General features: G+C 36.5%; 1 long non-coding RNA gene across 1 annotated transcript in view; it reads left to right on the top strand.

Moving 5' to 3' along the window:
• The window catches only part of LOC131895075 (uncharacterized), a 36,086-nt gene extending 11,662 nt beyond the window's left edge, over positions 1-24,424 (top strand). The window contains exon 3 of the long non-coding RNA XR_009375092.1: positions 22,368-24,424. This is a non-coding gene — a long non-coding RNA (uncharacterized LOC131895075). The remainder of the gene's footprint in view (positions 1-22,367) is intronic.
• Positions 24,425-24,816: the final 392 nt, after the last annotated feature.

Below are 24,816 nucleotides of genomic sequence, written 5' to 3'. Positions count from 1 at the left end.
ACTCGTTCTCAGGGTGAGGTAACACACGTGAAAGGAAGTGGGTGACTGGGAATTCCAGGGAGCAGAGTAGTAGCAACCAGAATCTGTGTTATGAGAAATTTAAATTTCTATGTGGGAGATTTGGATTTTATTCTCTAGGCACCGATGAGCTATGAAAGAGTCTTATGAGTTTAGGGAAGGAGAAAGGTCTGGCTTACAGTTAAGTATATTCAACTATATGGGACCAGATGGAGGTACAAGATTATATGGGCTTAATGTTAGTAAGGAAAGTGGTGACATTGTGTGTGTAGAGAGAGGAGGAGGAGAATCAAGAGGATTGATAATTAAAATGAATATAAGACGTGAGTAAAAGCAAAATTCCAGACTCATCTATTTCTCATTTACTTACCTTTTGGTGATTCCTTGGTGACAGTCATTGACAGAGACTCCAAGTAGAGAAATCTAGTTGACAGTGTGATATCCAGACCAAGGGATAAAAACAGGCATTTGGGAATCATTATTCCATGGATTGTATTGAAACAATTCACCAGTAAAGCTTTCCCAGGAGGAATATTTCAATCAAGACTCTCAAAGACACTCAACAGGTGATGTGGAATAAGTTAAGTGTAGACATTGGGAACAGCTGTAATGTCATTCAAGGAAGCAGTTTGCCAAATTGTCTCCATAGTATCTAGTAACTAAACCAAGTATTATTCTGTGGTGTGAATATTTAACTGATTTTTTTTTACCTTTATGCTTGATTGATTTTATATTTCCATAGAGAAAAGCTGCCTCTGTGAAACAAGTAGATTTCTAAATTAAGCTATTTTCATATTTACAAACTATTTATATAGAAAAATAAATAGAGCAAGTGAATAAATGCAGTCCAAAATACACATTGATGGTATTTAAATTTTCTATCATCACTATATGTGTGTACTGTATCGTCATGTATATGAGATATAGAGAGTTAAAAAGGAGGAGAAAAGATAAAGGCAAGAGATTATGTATATAGATATGAAAAATTGGGGCCAAAGTAATAACTATAAGTTAAAAGCAAAGAATTTCTTCAATGCCTAAGAACATTGAATATTATACACATCTGTCAATATTTTAAACTCACGTAGCAGTTAAATCTTGAAATAATGTACAGTACAGGAAAATCTGACCTTTGGTGAAATATGGTACACAACATAAAATTCAAATTTCTGAGTATTTGAATTAAAACACAATATCAAAATTGTTATAGTTTATAGGAAGTTAGGAAACAGTACTTGTAAATGTTAACTTTCTAGAGATATGGATGATTTAACTGTTGACACACCTTTCACTCATGAGACTCAGTTTCACAATAGTTTGCTTCTATTAAGCATGGCTGTTGACTTGCCATAACGTATGATGAGATTCATCCAAAGTCAATAAAGGTTTGCTTTGTCAAGCGCCTGCTTGCTCTTGGCATTTTCACCTTGGCTTCTATTGCTGAGTCTTTTTTGGTGACAAACGTATTACACTCTTACTTTTCATTTCCACTCTCTTCCTCATCTTGTTAATAGAAAACTGACATTTTAGATGAGAAGGGGTGTGTGTGTGTGTGTGTGTGTGTGAGAGAGAGAGAGAGAGAGAGAGAGAGAGAGAGAGAGAGAGAGAGAGAGAGAGAGAGAGAGAAGAGAGAGAGAGAGAGAGAGAGAGAGAGAGAGAGAGAGAGAGAGGCAGACAGACAGAGAGAGACAGAGAGACAGAGAGAAAGACAGAGAGATACACAGAGACAGAAAGAGAGAGACAGAGAGAGGCGGGAGGAGGAGAAGAGATTCATTTCTCAAAGGATGCTTGCAAATTATTGATTGCAATCCCTGCTTCAGGTCTCTTCTTTAAAGCATTCTGGACTTGAGAAGACTGATTATGGGAGACCTGGTTTGGTCAGGCTGTTTGGGGGTGTTGATTTGCTCAGCATGGTTCTAGGACTCATATGGTATGGTGCTTCTGTTCTATCTTGAAAGAAATAAAATTGAGTGTTCTTAAAAGATACTTTGTCTCACAGTCAGAGAAATCTGCATGGGTATCAGAATAGGAAATCTCAGTTTCCCAGCTTCAATTACAACATGGGATCAATTTGTGAGATTACTAAATGTCTGGTCAGACTGTCAAACCTCTGCGATTAAATTTCACAGATGAACTTGTTAAAAGCGCAGTCTGCATGCATAATGCTGATGTGAACCACATACATATGTCATTTGCCTCCAGCTTGTAGCTTTAGGGTTTCTTAGATGAGTTATGAGGAAATGTGCTTATGAATAAAGTTTGATAAAAGTTACTAATGATAACTTTTAACATACTCAGTTTTTACCTCTGTTAATGGTCTAAGGAGATCCTATCCAGTAATGTGGTACCACATTAATACTTTATACTATAGGTAAGGATAAATATTGAGAATATGAAAAATATGGTTTCACATGTGAGGTAAAAGAACCCTATGTCATGACAGAATTATCTTCAATAGCAATAGTATAGGTTTATCCATCCTGAGCATATAGCAAATACAGAGAGAATGAGACACTGTCAAAGTGTACCCAATAATTGTTCATTTTCCATCTCACTGAGCACAGTCACTGGAAGTTTGCAGTGCTGTAATCCCGGCAGCCATTCCCCCATTTTATTTGCACAGTGGTTCTCTCAGCCTTACCTCAACAAGTGTTCTTCCACTTTGTCTCATGACAAACGCTTACATTATATGTGTGGCCCTTCCAGGGCATTGCTGCTAGAACTTTGCTATGGAGAGCTTGGGAAATTAGTGAATATACCCCGTGTTTATTCACAGTTAAATGTCTGTCACTCCTGAACTGTCTTATGGACATGCTCTGTTTTTCATTCACTCTTCTGTGACTGTACATCGTTTGCTTTGGAATAGACATACTTAATTTTTCAGAGACACTAGCTCATTTACATCTTTTAGTATAGCACAGGAGAGTCGTATCCAAATCCAGGAGGATAAATTAATCACTGTTTACAAATGCACATGTTGGTTTATTCTTTGCATGTTTTGCAAGGAGGATGAACATGGAAGAAATATCTCTTGCAGATTTCATGATAAAGAATTTCAAGAGGTTTTGTGGTTGACGCTCAGTCCTTCAAAGGCTTTGTTTATTCATCCACATATAAAAAATGCATGTTTAGAAAGTCAAGTCTGATGGCTAATTATGATTGTGTCAAGTTGGCTAGTCTACAGTGACCAAATGTCTAATTACATATTACTTGTTTCTTGTGAGGGTATATTTTTTATATTTATTTTTAATAATTATTTTTCCCTAGTCCTATCACAGTTTCCTCTCCCTCCTTCCCTCCTTTCCTCCAATTTCCTCCCCCTAAACTCCCCCTCCCCTACATCCTCTTCTCCTTTCTTTTCAGAAAAGGTCAGTCCTTCTATGTATATCAGCCAGCCATGATATATTAAGTTGGTGGGATGTAGCTGGAGCTATCTCTAGTCCCATCCGGGCTGGCAGCCACGCAGACTCAAATAAACACACAGACACTTATATTATTTAAACTGTTTGGCCTAATGGCTCAGGCTTCTATCTAGCTGTTCTTATATCTTAAATTAACCCATTTCTATAAATCTATACCTTGCCACGTGGCTTGTGGCTTACCAGTATCTTACATCACGCTTCTCCTTGTGGTGGCTGGCAGCGTCTCTCTGCCTCAGCCTTCCACTTCCCAGAATTCTCCTCTTTCCTTTTCCCACCTATACTTCCTGCCTGGCTACTGTCCAATCAGCACTTTATTTATCAATCAATCAATCATCCACAGCAGTGGGATGTTTTTACTAAATGTGTAATCAGTGATTATAATAGTGACTCCATTGTAAACAGTCATATATCAACACTTTTTCATTAGTTATTTTGAGTTGGAATTTCTGTGAATTCTAGAATTTTCTAATGCAGTTTGTTAGATTCTTTCCCTTGGGTTTTGAGGTATTTTCCTTTATTTTCAAGTTGTTATGATAGTGAATAAGTAGACTTTTTTCATTTGCTAAGACATTTTTGAATGCCTAGTTAATGTCAGGCTCTGTGCTAAATCTTGGGGATAAATTACTTAAGCAAGATAAAGGCTTTATGTGGGAATTGCTCTCAGTGGTCTTCTAACAGGTTACACTCTGAAGTAGATTAGGCTGAACAGCAAAAGGAAGAAAAATAGCTTTTTGAATCTCTATAGTTAAAACAAACAAGATTTGGTCTCAGTCAGCCATCATCATAGGTGGCTTTTGGTCTCCAGGTGCAATTCTTCTTATTTCCAGAACCAAGGCTGAGGGGTATATATATATATATATATATATATATATATATATATATATATATATATATATATATATAAACTGGGCATATTATTTGTTACTGTGATTGGAGGACTAAAGAAAACATCAGGAGTGATCAGCCCTGAAGCAACAAACCTACCCTTAGCTTTTGGTCTGAAGGTTCACAGATGTCTCCTATTAGAGAAGATTCAGTATGCCGAGTCCTTGCTTTTGTTCATGCTATGAGTCTAGACAGATATATAAGGCCAAACATCCATTTTTCTGTACTGTCACAGGAGACCCTTCCCATGGCCCTAAGAGTCCTCTGTGTTGTGTTAATTGCTTTTTCCTCTCAAACGTCTGGCAGGCACTGGTCTTTTTTCCCCATTGTTTTTCTTTTCCTAGAGTGCCATCTACTTGGAATAACTCAATATGTAGCCATTTCAGTTTGGCTTCCTTTAGCTGTTTGCATGCAGTCAAGTTTATAGCCTGCCTTTAATAGCTTGATACTGCCTTTCTCCTTAGCCTGGATGACATTCTACTTTCTGGATGAAGTTATTTATCACGTCCTTTCCAAAGGAAAACTTGGCTGTGTACAGAATTTGAAAACTATTCATAAACCTGCTATAAATACCCTTGATTTATGTGTCTTCATGAAGAGATCGTTTTATGCATTTGGAGGTAACTAGCAAGAAGCAGAATTGCTAGGTCATATGGTGAGGGTGTGCTTATCTTTGCTATATGGCATTCCAGAGGAGCAGACCCATTTTGCTTCCCCACCAGCAGTCAATGTAAGTTTTGGGGGCTGTACAACCTTGCCAGCACTGTTTCCAGCGTGCTGGATATTGCCCATTCTAAGAAGTGTGTACACTCGAGGCTTTTATTTATTCCTTCTTTACAGGTGTGGCTTACATGCCTCTTATTGCCTCTATACAATGTCAGATGCATTGGAAAAAAGAAGTCTTTGAGAACATACAAAGGAAACAATTCATTTAAAAATTATTTCAAATGATCTTTTCCAAGAAGACCCATGTTTATAATATTTTTAAAAGCACACTATAATAGAAGATATCTAATTTTTCTCAAACTCTATTCATCAGAGCTAAGAACTCTCATCATAAAAGCATTCTAGCCTCACAGGCATCTGGGCACACACTTGTAATTGCAGAATTTAGCAAGCAGAGGCAGAAGGATTACAAATCTGAGGCCAGTCTGGTCTATATAGTCAGTTCTTCTTATAAAATTAAGTAGAACAGAACAAGACAAATCCAGGAGGTTCATGTCTGGCTATTTAACCTTAAGTGTAAGCACAGAGCCATATTCCTTGTGTGAAAGAGGAACAGCACATGTTGACTTTTCATGAAAAAAAATAACCTCCCTAAATCGCAGTGGTCTCCAGAATGGATTCAAGAATATCATTAGCTCTACTGTAGAGATTAAAAATGGATACATTTCTGGAAGGTACTATCTATTCATCTCTCATAACATTCACCTTTCCATCTGACAAGTCTCATTTACTTTGGTGAAAAATGGCTGGTATGCTCCTTTGAGAAAGTCTTCAAGAATGGATTTGATGTTTATGAACCCAATTTTTCTCTTAATTTTTACTTTTGTGTGTATGCACGTGTGTGTGTGTGTGTGTGTGTGTGTGTGTGTGTGTGTGTGTGTGCTGTGTGTGCATGTGCATATGCACACAGGTGTCCATGCACTTGTGTGAACATAAATGTGGAATGACTCTTCACTTTTTGGTGACAGAGTGTGGTGGTTCACTTTGATTTTCAACTCCATACCACCTAGAATTATCTGATTAGGCGTCTCAGTGATTGCTTACATAGTGTTTGCCTCTGTGAATGTCTGTGGGAGATTGTCTTGATTACTTTAATTGATGTGGAAAGACTCAGGCCATGAGTGAACATCTTTCCTTGGGTTTGGGTCATTTTTCTCTGCTCTTGACTGTGGATGTGATGTGGATAGATGTTTTAAGTTCCTGTTTCCTTGACATCCAACCCCCACCATGGGATCTGGTGATGTGATAAAATATTCCACATCAGGAGAAATGAAACTAGAATGCAGGGTTTCTCACTGAACAGAGGTCTTGTGGATTCAGCTAGACTGGTTGGCCAGCAGGCCCCAGAGATCCTTCTGTTTCTGCCTCCTCAGAATTTGGATTTAAGCACACACTAGCATACTCTGCTTTTGTATGTGCATACTGGGGATCAAAATCTGGTCCTCATGCTTGGATGGCAACAATTCCCAACCCTTTAATCCAGATTTTTGAATTAGATCACTCAGGTCCACACCTAAACATTAGCCTCTGACCGTGGGAAAGTCACTTCACACCTGCACTCCTTACCCATCTATGAGATGGAATAATTATTTAAACACCATGTGGGTTTCTTGGGTGTTTTAAACCAGTGAACATTCAGGAATTACTTAAAACAAGTTACTGGCCACTTGTTTGGGCTTACTTATCTCTATGGGAAGTACATAAATCAAGTAAGTTGTTAATTGGTTAGTAAAATAAAATAAGCCAGTTTCCCAATAAATAAAGTATGAACATTATTATTCAACAGTAGTAAATCTTGTTAAATATACAGTTGTAGAAATGTCTCAGGGTGCCTTTCAGTACTTAAACTCATAGTTAAACAAGGCCCTTCAAAGAAAGTATAGACTCATTTGGAATTATACTCAGTCCCTTTTGTAATAACCACAAAAATATTCTCATCAAGGGTGGTGAGGTGCCTCAGCAGGTGAAGGTGCTTGTCACCAAGCCTGATAGTCTGAGTTTGATACCCACATGATAAAAGGAAAACTGACTTCTATAAGATGTTGTCTTGCCTCCACATACATGCCATGGAACTCATATGTATGCGTGTACTCACCCCCTCCCCCCCAAGAAATAAATAAATGCATGAATGTTATTAAAATGTTTGTTGTTGTTGTTGTTTTTAATTCACCAAAGAGATGGAAAAAGTGAGTTGCAGTGTTTTAATGGCCACATAATCTGGAACATTCCCATCACTAGTGTGGGCTGGGTCAAACCTATTATGCTTTTGATTGAAAGAATCATCTTTGAAGAAGTATGCTTCTGGAGCATAAACATTGCTGTGTCCTTTTTAGCCACCAGGCATCGCTTTTTCAGTTGCATCTTACTGAGGCTCTATAAAGGGAAGTAAATACCTTTTTTCTGCCCATTGCAATTGCTGACCTTTACAAGGATTTCTTAGGATAATTCCAAGGCAGACTCACAAAGGTGTCTCGTTATGATTAAACTGTTTTGTTAACTGGGGACAGAGTACACTATGGCTATGTGCCAGGCTTTTCCTGTACCTGCTTTTCATTTGAATCTTCACTTTTTGTGTTGTTTTGCCTGGGGCAGTGTGAGATGATGCTGGCCTGGAGTGCTTGCTACTTTGGGAAAGGTTTGTTTACTTGAGTGCTGAGCCACCCTTACCCATTTCGGTGTTACTAATACAACATTAATGTTCTCACTAAATCACAAAAATGCCCAGTAAAAACTGATGCAGAAAGTGCATATAGATATTCAGCAATTATCTGAGGCTAATAATTTCTGTTTATGGAAGAACAAATAAAACCTAAGTGATTCTTTTAAAACGGTACATTTCAATTGAAATGTGTTTTGCTCTTAAGTGATGAAAAATTGCATTAGAATTTGTATGTGTAATATAACAACTTACTTGTTTTCCCAGACTCTGATATAACTTAGAAAAAATAAAGTATTGGCCCATACTTTTCACAAGAAATGCCTAACTCTGTAAAAGACAATAAAAGAATTTTTAAAAGTCAATGACATATCTATGTTGAATGCCATATTATATAATTAGATTTCCTATTTTTGTAATAGCATTGGAACAATAAGACTAATCTGAAAGGGGTAGATTTTACTGTTTTTGAAAATCTTTATTTCAAAGTTAGATTTGAAATTATTTGAATGGGTGGATTAATTTCTTATTGGGAGCATAATTGTATTTATTCTTCTTAGCAGTGTGATGAAATAAAGATTAGTTCTATTGTAGGTAAAGAGATAGTTTTTTGCAATATATATATATATATATATATATAATATTTCTAAAAATTCAAGATAATCCCATGATTAGATATTCTTAATCCACACTCTTCATCATTCCATTATAGATATTGCCTGCTGAAAGTCTGTCTTCATCATTATTATAGACAATCATCATCAGTAGATGAACATTCAGGCTAACATTATGGCTAAACCAACTTTTAATTAATTTCATAATAAAGAAAGAAAAGAGGAAAAATGAGGAAGTTGAAATCCACATGTAATTTTCATTTTTCAATTTTATGAAAATTTCTAACAAAAAATTTTAATAGTATATGATGGAAAAAATTGTAAAACCCAGCTGAGAAACTTAAGCGTGTGTTAGATAATATCAAATTCCAATATCACTGGGCCTTAAAATTGGTCTAGGTTTTTGTAAGAGGACTTTTTGACCTCTTCATTGTAATAAATCATTTACCTTGAAGGTAATAGAATGTGCCATCAGTTTAATGTGGCTCTTGGAATGACCCTGGGCTCCAGTACTAGCTGATAATATTACAGTCAGCCTTTCACATCACAGTCTCCACGTCTCATCTTTATGATAGAAATGTTGAAGAACTTAGCACAGTGCTAAAACCAGAAATGCTTGCTCAACACTAACCTTAAACATTTAGTAGTAACTCAATATGATATAATGGTTTTCAAAAATGTTTTATGCTTCTTGGAATACTCCTTTGGGGCTCACCATAAACACAAAAATCCTTATGTTTATATCTTGATAATATCGGTATCTGAGTTATTCACTAAAACTCAAATTTCCATGAAAAGGATAGTTACTCATTCAGTTCATGAGAGAACTCCTTATCCACACTAGGAAATTCCTTCAGGATATGCATAAGAGGAATTCAGGAAGCAGTTATAAAGGAGGACAATCTCAGGAAAATTGGAAAATATGGTTGCCCTAGATGCACATAACAGTTAACTTACACCATTGTGCTAGACCTGCTCCAAACATAGTTGTAATGTGTTGTTATCATGGAAGTTGAGAATGCCAAAGAAAATACTGTGAATACTGCAATGAAATACTGCAGATTACTTGATGACTTACCAACACCAAGCTCCTCAAAGAAGTTGAGCTGCCATAATTTGCCCTTCTCTTTTAGTTATGATTAAGTAAAAATCTTCAAAGTACCTTGCCACACATTCTTTTTTTTTTTTTTTTTTTTTTTTTTTTTTTTTTTTTTGGTTTTTCGAGACAGGGTTTCTCTGTGTAGCTTTGCGCCTTTCCTGGAACTCACTTGGTAGCCCAGGCTGGCCTCGAACTCACAGAGATCCGCCTGGCTCTGCCTCCCGAGTGCTGGGATTAAAGGCGTGCGCCACCACCGCCCGGCCGCCACACATTCTTTCAAAGACAATATTAGTAAATTGTGTGTGTTCCAACACCAGAAACTCAGAGAGAGAAGGAAAAGTACAGAGAAGTATGACAATCAAGAGTTAGCAGTCTGGTTCTAGGAGTATCCTAACCTGTGGAGGTCAGTGTCAACATAAGGAAGTCTAAAGGTTCAAAGAGACCTGGCAGACCCCAGGAGACTGTCATAATAGTCCACAGTCACCAAGCAGATAGCCCTGTTGAGCTCATTTCTGATTGGATGCTCCTGTGCTGCACTGTAAGAAAGCATGAGAAGCAGAACGGTGTTCCCAGGGTACTTTCTGAATCACCCTGATATGAACATGAATTATGGAAATGTCATTGAGAAAGGCAAATACACTTCCTCTCTGGGGAAAATTACAGCCCTGATGTCACAATAACTTTATAACTTTGCAAATACAAAACCTAGCATACAATTAGGAAAAAAAAAAAAAAAACCAAACCAGGCATATAAGGTGATAAGTATCCTGCACAACAACAAAAAAGCAAAAATAACCCACAACAACAAACTGAAACCCAAGAACTGCTGACCTGTCACAGCTATAGGAATGTCATAGAAGATCATGTGACATTTAAGCCAACTAAAGACATGATAGACTAGTAAAATGTACAAAAGGAGCCAAACGAATAAGGCAAAGGAACAAAGAGAAATGAACCTAGCCAGGTATGTCTCTGCACTCGGGAGCGGGGGGTGGGTGGGGTGGGGGCATAGGCAAGTGGATCTCTGTGAGTTACAAGCCAGCCTGATCTATACAGTGAGTTCTAGCCAGCCAGGGTTACAACTATTAAATAAAGACCATGAATTTGATAGACTGTAAGAAAGGGTACATGGGGAGGGTTGGAGAGAGGTGTCAGGTATCCTGAATAGTAAATATAGCAAGTCTCTCAATCTCTCTCTCTGTTTCTCTGTCTCTTTGTTTCTATCTCTCTGTCTCTGTCTCTCATTCTCTCTGTCTCTGTCTCTCATTCTCTCTGTCTCTGTCTATCTCTGTCTCTCTGTCTGTCTGTCTGTCTCTCTCTCTCTTCCCTTCTCTCTCCCTTGCTCCCTTCCTCCCTCCCTCCCTGTTCGTCTGTGGATGTGTTTACACGAAGAGTATTATTTGGATGGAGACGCACTGAGTCAATCATTTTATCGTTTGCTTGATATGTTCCACTATAGGAAACTTGACACTGCTTCAATGGCACCACCATACTGGTCAAGTGAGCCTGTGACCCCTAGGTATGGGATAATTGCCACCACAAAATAGTTTGTGAGAAAAACTCCCTGTCAGTGCTAAACAGCAATATGGAAATTACTCAAGAGAGAAGTGTATTTTTAAAAGTAGGATAATTCATAACTGAAATATTAACTGTAATAAATATGCCAGTATGAACCTTGATGTATCCATTTGGACATTTTCCACATCCCAAGTGGCTACCCTAATACCAATTAAAGCATCACAGATTGCTATTATCTTCCTGCATTATTATTTTCATGAATTAATTTTGTCTTAAAAACCAGACCTTTTCCAAATGAGAATACATTTAAATATCTGAGGTACAAAAGTGAAGTTGAATGTCAGGACCCATAGATATCTATAATTTCAAATTCTAAAAATACAGAACTGTGGGAATAATGCTGGAAAAATTAATAGCTGAGAAAGTGGCCTTTGGGGTCACCTGATCATGCCTCTAGGTGTTTATAGAGAATCCAAATAGTAGTTCTATTTCTTTCTGAAGCTGCTTATCACTTTTGTTCATATATAAAATATATATCCATTCATTAATTTTTTTCATTAATTTATCCATGTACATATCCATCCATGTTTTAGTCTTTCATTTGATAAGTATAAGGGGTCATTTAAATGCCTGGAATACTGATTAGTCATGCAAAAAGATGTATGTGTTAATGTACTTACTTTACAAGAGCTCACAGCTCTTAAATCATCTTATGATTGTGAAAGATGCCTAAAGTATGAATAAAGTTCTGAATATATGGATCATGAAACTATCTCATTTTTTAGGGCTTTAGATCAAGCACAGATGCTTAATGTGCATTAAGACAGAGACATAATTGGGTACAACAACTTAGGAGAGTATTAAATGTGTACCTGTGAAGGCTTTGGGAAGAAGGGCTGATGAAACCGGTGGGATGCTCTAATATGGAAGGATATTCTGTTTCATAGCTTCAGGTTTCTTTCTGTAGTATGACACCATTATAGACTTTCCTTTTTTGGTGATGATGGCAAAGAGGAGGAGGAGATACAAGAGACAAGAAAAATCAAGGAGTTATTGCACATATATAAACCTGATGGACCAGTCCTTGATTATGACAGTGATGGTGGAACTAGTAGCTGGCAACAGATTTGGAAGGGGCAAAAAATGTGTGGGCAATAGTGATGTTCTTAATAGGGTTATATGGAATTAATAAAGAATATTTGACAAAAAACACATGGTTTTGAACAATGTGGAGGAAAAGGAGCACTGGGAAGCCATGAGTGGTGCATCTCTCCCATTGCTGGGCTTTTTCTAAAAGGTGTGAAACTCTCCTGCATTTCCTTGAGTTTCATCCTTTGTCTTCTGCCACTGGAATCCGCTGTCTGTGTTGGCACTGCCCCATATTCTGGTAATCTTGGCTCTGGTGTGTCTGGATAAAGTCAAGTATTCTTGATGGGTGATCAGTGCACAGAAGTTCTGCCCTACCCTACACATTGCCTTAGTCTTACATTTTCTAGTTTGATAAGAAGAGGCTAAATTTAGCAATAATGGAAAAAGAAATGTTTTCCTTGTTCAAAAAATGGAAATTTTTTTTAAATTGTAAATTATCTTTAATCTCTATTATGCCATGATTAGTCTACATGATTAGTCATTTCTCTACATGAGTTTTAACTCCTCTGTTCTCTTAAAATCATGTAGACAATGTTATATCTTGATTCATTTTATCAAAACCCCTCTGTTTTCTGATGCCAATGACTAGCATCACCGTATATGATTTATTATGAATAATAATACTATATTTTCTCAAATTATTATTCAAATTACATATTTTGATATATATTATATATATTTGATTATATATAATATATATATGTTCTTTGGAGGGAAGCATGCATAAAGAAACCTTTGAAAGCCACTTATCTATAAAGTATCATAAATTACCACTGAAAATGTCATGGATATTATTCAGAATGTTCATGGGGATCATAGGATTAATTATGAGTTAAGAGATGTGAAGTTGGCTTGAAAAGCAAGTGCCTATGGGTGGCAAAACTGAAGCACTGGTTAAAAGGCTTGATCACTTTTACCTTCCTTAAAGTGTGAATGATCCTAGTTTATGCATCAGCAAGTTATAAATTACTGCAGGCATGGATATTTAGATAAGCCCATGAATGGTTACGACGGCAAATATGAAATCTTAGGATTCCAACTGAGTAGTACCACCTAATGTTTCTATGATTCTTTGACACTTAAATGTTAAAATACTTATCTGTTGAAATCTTTGTTCTTTCTTGCTTGAATTCAATGAAACTTTCTTCTTTGGTTTGTGCAGAATTTCTCCAAAACTGTTCCCAAGGAAAACTTACAATCCCTGTTGAAATTGCTTATAATAGCTGCATAAGTTAGCCCTACTTATTGTATGCGTTCTGCATTTATAACCTGCTAAGAGCAGTAGAGAACTATTCCCACTGTGAGCTTTGTTAGAAGCAAAGGACATTATTGTCTTATTGTCCCTTTACGATTGTTAAAATGTTCCCTTTCTCCCAGCTTTGAATCCTGTGATAATCTGTTCAACAGTGGAGTGCCTGACATGTGTTTGTTCCTTAGGCAAACGTGTAAAACTCTTCAAGTTGGAATGGAGAAGTAGAAAGAGGAGCTTTCTGCTGTGCCTGATGACAGTTTTTGATTTTCCACATTCAAAATTAATTCTGGCTCCACGCTGGAGCGGTAGTTATGGCGATTCCTAGTGTTGGTCGGATTCTGAGGAAGGGGCAGACGTTCCCTTGAGAAGTAAAGATTCAAAACAACTCCAGAAATGAGCACCTGTCTCCGTTCATTTCTCACAAAGCAGCAGGTGTGTACCTCATGTTAACAGGGTGGACTATGACCTACTCTTGCTTATGGTTACTGTTAGCTTTCCAGGAGCTTGATTTCAAATGGAGACAACAAAATTGGTACAGTTTTAGAGATCAGAGGGCAAAGAACTGACTCCACAGTTAATAAGAAAGCAATGATTTTTTTTAACTAAAAAAAAAAAAAAAAAAACCAAAAAAAACCCAAATGGGAAGAAGCATCATTTTTTGAACTGGCTCACACAACCCACAGGTTGGATGTTGCACCTAGAATAAGACAATATTTTGCCATTGGTGAGCTTTAATGCTGTCACCAGCAGTGGCCCTGTAGTGCCACTTTTCTTAGAATTAGAAAAAATTATAAAATCCTAGTATTTTTCTGAACATCTGTCAGTGTTCAACCTGCCTATTATTTATAAATTTGCATGAAGAGCACAGAGCCAATAGGCATTCACTTAATCTCCATTAACCAAATCCAGACAGACTTCTTACCCAATCTATTCTTTATATATTGGAATTAACATTGAAAGCTATGTTGTGCCCTACCTTAAACAATTATACACACACACACACACACACACACACACACACACACACACACACACTCAATACATCTCGCTTGTTAACCATTGTTGTCTATGATGTTATTTCCTTAAGAGAATGGATTTTAATTTTGAAATGTACAGAAACGAATTTAAAAAAAATATTATTATCACATATGGAATGATCATCACTAAACCTAACTGAATAGAAGAAGATGATAGAGCATGCCTTCCTTTTGGAATGTTCTCAAAATATACTGACTTTGTCGTTCCACGAGTCACACCAGGTCTTTTCAACAGGACAGCACCATGTTATTTATGTGGACAGGTGTCCCAAGGAAAAATTACTGAAAGCCATTTCATTTGTAACTGAAGCCAACTTTCCTGAAGTTAAGAGAAAATGTTCTCAACAATCCCAAACCACCATAAAGGATGCCTTCAATTCTGGTTCTTTTCAAGTCCCACTCACTGCAAACTCATTTTGGAGTACAGTTTTTGCACTTTACTCTGACTCCCATTTACTTTTACTGTAGCGAAGCTGAAATTGTTGAAGAGTATAGTTCTTGACTAGCCTTAAATTTTAGGCTAACATTTTCCTGCAGAAAATAGGTAAAAACTATCCGTTCAAATTATTCTATATAAATGAGAGGTGAATCCTAAAAAAACAAATGTAATATCTAATTTGGCAGGTGAAGCACATTCCAACTGAACTAAAAAAAAAAAAAAAATCTCATAGTCTCTAAACTTTCCAGTGCTGGAATATGTAATTCATATCTTTAAAAAAATCTACCCAGATTCTCTTTAGGTATTATTTTCCTGTCTTGAAATAGTTTTTAACTTCCTATGATTTTCATCCTTATCCTAATTGCTTCTTACTATTATCTAAAGTGGCTAATTTTTGTGTGTGTCTGTGTTCCACCGGCAACAGAGAGTACCAGTTGGGGGACCAGAAGTAGAAGGACATCTTTTCCTAACAAATTCTGAAAAATGCCAGAGGCATTTACTGGGTACCCAAAGACAAAGTGAGGAGTGGTTCATTTGTTAATAGCAAATGCCAAACTGAGGATGAGCTGTCTGTTCCTGAAGGGTGAGCAGTGCTCTAAAGGCAACACAATCACTCATCTGCTTCCATGAACTATGTAGGAGGCTTCGAAGTTCTGAGAAATAGCATGAGTCCATCTGTTCAGAGGACTCCATTCCAGTAAAGGTCTTCATTTGCTCAGTGCACAGACCTCAGATGTTTCCTCCATGAAGAGAGCTCACTAGTCTTGCATTGATACAACATAACAAATTGCACCTTGTAGAAAATAAAATACAGAATGGCAATGCCACTGCTGAGTTTAGGGTGTCAAGGTGATGATTTAATCCTATTTGTAAGATAGACTTCTTAAGAAGCATCTTATTGAAAGAGGAACTAGGAACTCTGTCCAAGTGACAATGTTGGCAGCTGGGAATGCGACAAACTCAAGAGACTGTAAAGTTAAAAACTAGCAGGCAGCAATGGTGGTGTAAAACTCTGGTATCTGTGCCAGCAAGAAAAGGCTGTCTCAGCTCCTCTAGTGCTGTGACTCTCTGCGGGAAGTGCAGAGGACTGGATGTCACATCCAGGGACTCTTCACCCCTCTGCTTCCATGGAAGCTCACACTAACAGGATTCGTTAGTTATCTGTAGTTGTCTGGAATACTCTGTGTTATCTGAAATGACTTTTTCTCTAGTTATCTAGGCCCGCCAAAATTTTCAAAAATTTGGTGAAAAGATGAACTGAAAGTAGTTCAAGATCCTTTAGTAGTCATGCTGACTCTTGTTGAAGTATTGGATAGACAACCTTCTGTTGCTAGATGGTAAAGCAAATGTCAAGACTGGTCAAGCACCAGAGTTCTGTAGAAGAAAAAGTAAATTGTGGTATGAACATGCAGTGATGATCAGAGCTATAGGTGCCACATCTATTACTATGGGAGTAAAATATACACTTATTTTTAATGGTATGCAAATGAGGATACTTATGAAAACAGTTCATTGGCCGCTGTCTTGTAGTGGCTTGTCTATACCTGAAAGCTATCTGTGCAGCTTGCAACCTTGCCAGGCAGGTGTCTTTCATTTTATGATACCTTATTGTATAGCATGTTTTGAGATAGGGTGAATATGTTCATGTACAATTATGACCAAATTAACGGCAGCTCTTCTCTAGCTTAAGTGAAAAAAATCTGTTGCTGTGGAATAATGATGCTTTAATTGCACACTTAGTATACAGATAGTGAAACCGGAGCTAAATTCATGTACTTGTAAGAGCTACATTAAAAAAAATTCATTTGCAGTGAGCAGCCGTTCTATTCCAAGGAAGGAAAAGTTCATTCACATCAGCACTTAAGATTATGAAGGCATTCTGCAGTTCCTTGTGCTTTTACAGAGCAGGCTAAATTTGTTGGTATCTTAGTGTAAAATGGTGTCTATTTGTGATGTTATTAAGAAGCTATTCTAAAGGTTGGACACCGATTGCATTTAAACCTGATGTCTTGTCACGGAAATACTACCACACTTTCTTGCCTTCTACTTGCTTATATAAAGAATGTTCATTAGTACAAAAATAAATGTTTTGCTAATAACATGGGCATTTTAGTGAAAATGTAACTCCCTTGGAAATGAAATTGACTCCACTGCTCAAACACACCGTCTCCCATTAATGTGTGTATGTGACTCATCCTAGAGCGACAAGGATATAAATGGTATTCCGAAGTGCTTCATAACAAGATTTTAATGACTATGTTACAGAAAAGAATATGTTATTCTGTAAATGGCAGGAGATTCACATTGATGCTGTAGTGACTCGGAAGTGATTGCACAAATTTACACAGATTGCAAACTGAAAAAAAACAACAAAACAAAACAAAACAAAAAACCAAACTGAGGGGTAGGCTAGCATTCAATTAAAGAATAACAACATCAAAGTAATCCTTGATACAGCAGGGCATCTTCATATCTGCATTTCACTGTTAAATGATCATGTTTCAAGTTTTATTCCTGGATAAAGTATGACCTTGATTTCCTAGATACCTGTCCCGTATGCAAAGTCTCATGGATGTTGGCTCATCTAAAGCACAAAGAAGGAGGTACAGACAGATGGGAAATAAGAATCTGAGAAAGGCATAATATGTGCCCAATGACAGGAGAAAGACAGAATTCACTGTGCATACAGATGCCTTGCAACATTTTATTTCTCTCTGTAACCACTGAGTCCAATTAGTGCTTTCCATATGCACATGGATGTAACCTGAGCAAGGGCAGTGTTAAGACACATGTGTTTGAATACTGGTAGTTACAACGTAGATGCTACTGAGTGCCTGATACTGTCTTAAGCCCAGGCCTGCCCTTCTTATCTCACAGCCTATGGTGCACACATTAGAGGTGATTGCTCTCTAAACACTAACCGCCTGCAACTGTCTTTAGTCCATGTCTATACTTGTTAGCTTGTGGCCATAGGATGCAGATGCTAGAGGCCTGATGTTTACCTTGAATCATTTTGAACCATCTGCAGAACTGATCATTGGCCCCTGGCAGCCTGATGCCGCAGATCAACCTTTTAACCATTATTTAGTGCCAACTTGTATGAAAAGACATTGTTTTACCCACAGCTGTCAAAAAGTGTGAAATTCTTGATATATGACATTTAAAAGCAATATTATTGAAAGAGTCAATTGCAAGGTGAGTTACTATAAGAAATAAAAAAAAAATAAAAAAAAAATCCAGTCAATATTTCTAGATTAATAAAAGAAACAGTAACACTACTTGATGGGAGTTCTACACATCACTTTTTGTGTCTTGTTTGAGAATTTTCATTATTACCATCTGCTAATTTTTAAAATGCATTTTCTGAGATGGACTCTTTGCAAGGGATGTTTGATTTAATCATAATAGCAAATGTATGAAATATTATATAATTGTATAATGTATGTAATATTAGATAGTAAAATTGTTCTAAAATTATACACGGGAAGATGAAGGTCCATGCAGTTTAAATAATGTATGTAGTCCCACGGTGTTTGAAAGCCAAAGGGCTAGATTTGAACCCAGAATCTGCCTACAGAGGTCACGCTACTACCATTGTGTCCCTCCCCAGGCTTGTCTTTCACTTATTACCTAGTCAACAGAACTTAGGAAGAAAGGAAATTTACACATTTATGAACATAATCCTATCAAGAATTTTTCTAATTCGCTTTTACAACTGGAGAAAGAAAAGATTTAAATGTTCTTCCAGTGTTCAATTTGAAGAAAAATTAAGGACATTTCATAATGATCAGGACATAAGGAACAAACAGAATAAAAATAACAGACTTTACTTATTTCAGATTTAGCTAGTGTCTTATGCGTTGCTCACTTATTTTATTTTCTTAGTTCAAATTGGTGAAGAGATTTGATACGCATATCTGAGACCCTAAGGCTATCTGGAATAGATTTTTTTTTTGGACTGGTATACATGGATGCTTCAGTCCTAACACTTATGTTTATTGTTATCACATTAGCTTCTTCATCCTTCTGAACCACTTAACCATAGCTGTGCTTGACACAGGGGAAGCAATTCCTGTTTTTAGTACTATTTTTGAATTTACATGGGTTCAGCTGTCCAGCAGCTGAATGTAACATGCCAGCTGCTAGGCAGAAAATAAGGTTGTATGCAGAAGAACAGCTGTATGAAGCATGACTTCCTCAAAGGCAGATGTACTGAAGACTGATGACAGCAGTGATACTGAGGCAAAACTGGGGTTATTTATCTGTCTCCTCCATGAATGTTGCGTCTGTAGCCCTGGGATCAAGAAGGCACCATGCATCATAGGAACAACCTAGATTTTGCTCTCCTGAAACCTCCCGGTATAGTTACCGAAAACTTGCTGAAGATCTCCTTAGAAAGTGAAGACTTTACTGTTTGACATTTTATCAAAAACAAAATTTTAGTGTAAAGTGTTGTGTTTTACTTCTACAAATAGGGTAATGTTTATATGCTGTGTTAGTAACATTTCCTTGTTAAAATGTGGGATTGTATAAATATTACTTAAGCAACTCTTACATGCTAGAACTTTCCAGTTTATAGTTTACAGCAAGTGAGATGGTATCTTCACCTACCAGTGAGCCAGAATTTAAGGTTGGTCACTTGACCGTCTTCAGTGAGCCTAGAAATTAATAAATGATTGATTTTTTGCTTAGTTTTAGTTAATGATTTTGTTTTTAAATATCATTTGAATTGTGCTTATTTGGTAATTTAAATTGGAGAGGGTATATCTATACCCATAATCATGTTCTATCTCTAAAATAACATATTGGAATATATTTGAAAATTTGTATGTCTTGTTGGTTCTACCATCATATTTGGTATGAAACTACATGTTCCCAGAGGGTATGCTGATACATGCTCATGTGCTCAGTTTATACTATGTTGAAAATGGGCAAATAAGTAGTTTATTTTCATCCATAGCCCTCAGACTTACCTCGATTTCTATCACAATACTTTTTCCATTCTACTTTCAATTTCTCTTCTTCAGATTTATGTATTAGGACAATTTCACATTTAAAACTGTCATTTCATGGAGTAGCAATGCTGACAAAGCAGTATGTTTGTATAGACATGACAATGCTTAATTCTCACAGAAGAAGTTGACAACATCGTCCACATTTTATATATGAGAACACCGAGCGGGATGAAGTCTGAAAGTAACACACAGCCTGGGGTGTATCCCTACCACATTGGCTTAAATCCAGTGTCACATGTCTGACCGTAGTGTGTCCTAATCAAATAGAACTATCAAGTCTAAAACAGACTATCCACTGTCATCAGATACTAGAAGTTATTTTATTCGATACTCAAAAAGGGATTAAACTAAGAATATTATACAAATAGTGAATGTGAGAAAATTGCTTTATTTACGTTTCAGTCCATGCTTATAAGATAATTCTTATTTTTACACAACTACTCTTATGTTTAAGTTTTTGGTGTTTTTAGCTAATATTTTAGCCAAGAGAAAAATACATTATAAAAATATGCATTTACATTCTTGTGTGTATGGATGATATATTTACATGTATTTATATGTCTGCATGAATATTTATATATATGTATATATATATATATATGGATGTGTATGCATACAGACATACACCTACAGACTTTCAGAGATGGAGGAAAAATTGGTTCTATTTAAGGAGGCTTCTGATATTGTTTGTTTTCAAAATCATATGAAAACAAAGCTTTAATTAATATGCAAATGGTCAACAGAATCTTCCCACGATTTTATGAACTAACAGGATCAAATGTTTACCTTAGAATAAAGATATAATGATGAGACTACCATAGAAACCTGTCAGTGACACAGAGCTGGGCTGAAAGGTGCTGAGGACCCACCCTGCTCTTGTGTCTCAGGGGGCACACATTCCTGCCTCTTGTTCACCTCCAGCATTCTGCCTCATTCCTTTATCCCCCCCTGAAACTAATCATCTGTTCTCTGTCAGTCTTTTCCAACACTTCTTTAACTTTTTTGTTATTTCAACATGAGTTTCACAAATATGATCCCCGTGTTGTGTTTATATTTAATCAGTTTTCTGACTAGGAAAAACAAATTTCAGAAAACATAGATGAACCTTTAGTTACCAGTTAGTGGTAGTCAAAGATTATGTTATGTAGAGTTTATGGATAAACGTTATTATGAAAATACTTTTTTCCCACAATGATCAACCATCATCATCAGCATCTATAACATAATGTCTCTAGAAATAATATTTTCTTCCCTCTTCCTTCCTATACCAACTTTCTGGGTGTCCTTTGTAGACTGTGTAGAATGCCACTGAATGGCAGACAAACTGATGAGACTCCCAAGTCTTGCCCCCTGATATTTCCACCTTCCTTAATCTCTGTAATTCAGCAAGCCCTTCATGTTGTAACCCTGAGCATAAGAACAATGGGAGAAATGGCATTTGACCACAAGACAAAATCAAGACGGCTCCCCTTGAGTTTCAAAAAGATTTTTAATTTTCCAAGTCCTTTTCATGGTATGCGATTAGCCATACAGGAGCAAAGTCAAGAGTTATTTTGTTATTTAGTTTAATATTTTCATTTTTCATAGCAAATCACAAAACAAAGCAAAACCAGCCTTTTTAAAAAAATGTGCTATCCACATGTCACTCAATGAAATAAAACCTAGTGTTCACATTATTTTAAAATTTCACATTTTGTTATGCCCACGTGTAGTGGATCACATTTTGGTTGCTATCGTAAAATACCCTATCTGTTAGTGATGTAAAGTGAAGAGTGGGTTAGCACAGCAGTGGCTTTTTTCCTGTATTGTTTACATAAATGTAAATAATGTATTTATAACACGTTCTTTTTATTTTGTTCCTGTATGTGTATTTTGGATACTAATATGTTTGGATAATAATAGGCGTGTAAATTTACTGTGAATCTTCCTAATAATTCAAATTGCATTAATAATACAGTCCATTTTATGAGAAGATCTGCACACTTTGAAATTTGGCAAACTATTGCACTGTTCTTCATTCTTTATTTCCTTAAATATTTTTTGTTTACACAAAGGAGTGATACTTTTCAGAATATATTAAGGATTCTGTTAGGGTCCCCAATTTCTATGCTCTTTGAGAATGAATTTTGTAAAACAAGTCTCCAAGGGTTGAGTAAGCTCTGGTTGTACTCCAGTGACCAAAGATGTTTCTCCACAGAGGTTTACAGATTTTAGCCACCCTGTCTGCACAAATCAGAGGCCCCTCAGAATCATTCACTTTCTCTGTCAAGGGAACTATTGTCAGTAGTGACTGTGTTTGTCATAGTTGGAATCATTTGAAATAATGATGAAAGTTGTGTTAAAAATAATTGCAAAACAATAGAAGAAAAGTATACATATTTTTTAATAAGTTGGCAATGTGAAATGAAGGTCCTGGAGAATTCAGTGATATGTTTGGTATAGTGAGTGCTAACTAGTAAGCATTAGTTACTATTTACTTGTCCTGAGACGACAGCTTTATTATAAGGTACTCATTATATTTTCTTCTTCCTTTCCAGGTAACCCATTAACCACACATAAATCAAGCAATCCTCAAGGCTGGGTTCATGGAGACACACGCATAGAACCTTGACTCCTGTGGCGATCTTGAAGATTTTTATACCTCTTACAAGAGGGGCTTTTAAGCCTGTTCCCAAGGGATTCCATGACTTGTTATCAGCTTCCTATTGAAACTAAGACTTTGCAAAAGTCTGATGTGAACTTCCTGTCCTGAAGACTTCGTCAGATGTGAACTGCTCTTGGCTCGTTATACTTCTGAGGGAAGCGGACAGTGCTCTCCATGAAGCTGGTGCAGAGCTGGTGTTTTGGGGGTGACACCAGAGACTGCTACCTGTAGGGTTCCTGGCTTCAGCTGTGACTGTTCTTGTTTCTGAAGCTGTCTCCCAAGTCCACTGTCCTGTCATGGATACGTTCCTGGGTCCTTTGTTCATTGTCTAGTAGGACTGTACACAGCTTGGATGATGTTTCCTTTGCGAACTCCTCTGGCATGGTGTAGAATGAGACAATTTTATTGGTATTCTAATCTTGAAACTCTGAAAGCCTACATGTTTTAACATCTTACTCTTGCCTTTGTGAAAGGAATGGAAGTATTTCCCCATTGATAATGGTAATCATTGGCAAGTCACCATGATCTGAATACATCAGTCATATAAGAATGTATAGACATGCTGACATGTTTCCCCAAGGCTAACCCATGACTGCCGCTCTCTGTCATTTAAACAGATAGCAGTTAGGATTGGATTCCCATTCCCACTGCACAGTACTCCGTACCTCCAGCACACTTTCCCATCCAGTTCCTTTTTTTTTTAAGTGTACTTTCTTTTTAATGTTTCCCTTTTCTTTCCTTTACAGAAATCATCAGTGTGTAGTCAAGTTAGTAGGTAGCCTTCCATTTAAAAAAAAAATGCCAGGGATGCATGTGCTTTTCTGACTTCTCATCACTTATTTTTATTCTAGCATTTTCTTAAACCATCCTTTCTGTCTCATTTTAACATTGTCTCTTGCTCGATTCCAATGACTGCTTGAATGCTTATATATTTGTTCAGTCTGTGGGTAGAAAAAAATTGTTCATTTTCCTTGACCTCAAAGGTCTAAAATACTTTCTTATCATTTTTTCCCATTCAAATGATTTCTTAGGCCAGTTTTTTTTGTCCATATTTTCTTAGCCATCTGAAACTTGTGGTTTTTAGTTCTTCAGGAGCGTCTTACAAATATTTAAAGGCCTTAAACATTGATTTACTTTTTTCTAAGTTGTTACAGAATGTATAATTTTATACTGCATTTATTTTGTTTCACTTGTGATGTGGAAAGAGAGAATAGTGGATTCCAACAAGTAATAATACCATGTAAACCTGTAGTTTGAAGGAATGTAAAGGCAAGGATTTTCCATGTCTTAATAATTTCAGCTGGATCAAAAGATGCTTCACAGATCATCCTATTAGATGGTCCATAATTTTGGTAGAAGTGTGAAGGTATTTGGACTTCTTATACTTCTAAAACTCACTGACAAGGCCAGTTAACCTTATGTTGGTTTCTGTGGAGGCTCACATGTTACAGAGAATTTGGTGTTAGTCTGTAACAGTATTGAAAGATTCATACATTAACCAGACCCTTTACTGGGAAGAACAACTGAAAGTGTAAAATCTGTTAAAAATTAAGTTGGAAACCTATATTTTTAAATACTGAGCTGAAGCCAACTGCCTCATGAATACGTGGAATGAACTGATTCCTGCATCCCTTTTAATTGAGCATAAAACTAATTGGGTGGTTCCAAGTGGGTTGTGCAATGGGTCAAGACTACACAGAGTCAAAATGAAAGGAATAACAGTTGTGCTGGATTTTCTGTGTGGAATAAAATATCATTAATTTCTTTGGAACAAAATGAAAAACTATATCATTTTGAACATTATTAATTTATCCTGGATTTGTTTGAAACTATGGGCCATGCTTCTCATTTTGAAAACTTTGTCATTTAAAACAGCGCTGGAAATTCTGTATTATATAAAAGTGTAATACATGCGTATCAATAGAAAAAATAAATGGAATTTCAAATATATGAACTAGATTATTCCCAGTAGATTAATGTTGTGACTATTCAGAAAAAGTGAATAAAATTGGAATATAAAATTGACTCACTTTCACAAGTACAGTTTGGAGAATCTGGTTTCTTGTATTCTATTTTAAAAGTACCTTAATTAGTGACCAATACCATTTCAAATTTAGAAATACACTGACAAATTCTTTAATCCCCTTTTAATAAAGTTCTGTGCTAAACTCTCAGTTTACATAAGGTTCCAATATTTGACCTGCTTCTTAAAAATCCATGAAATCAATACATTGGCGCTTGTGATGCTCATCTGCAAATCAACTATGAACACAGATGCAAAATTCATCTCATAATGAAAGCTGTAAGCATAGTTTACCTTAGGAAATGCATTAGAGTAGAGC

Source organism: Peromyscus eremicus, chromosome 18, assembly GCF_949786415.1.
Source record: "Peromyscus eremicus chromosome 18, PerEre_H2_v1, whole genome shotgun sequence".
In the NCBI taxonomy this organism is placed as follows: domain Eukaryota; kingdom Metazoa; phylum Chordata; class Mammalia; order Rodentia; family Cricetidae; genus Peromyscus; species Peromyscus eremicus.
The sequence above is the reverse complement of the archived record's forward strand: the minus strand, read 5'-3'. Positions and strand labels throughout refer to the sequence as shown.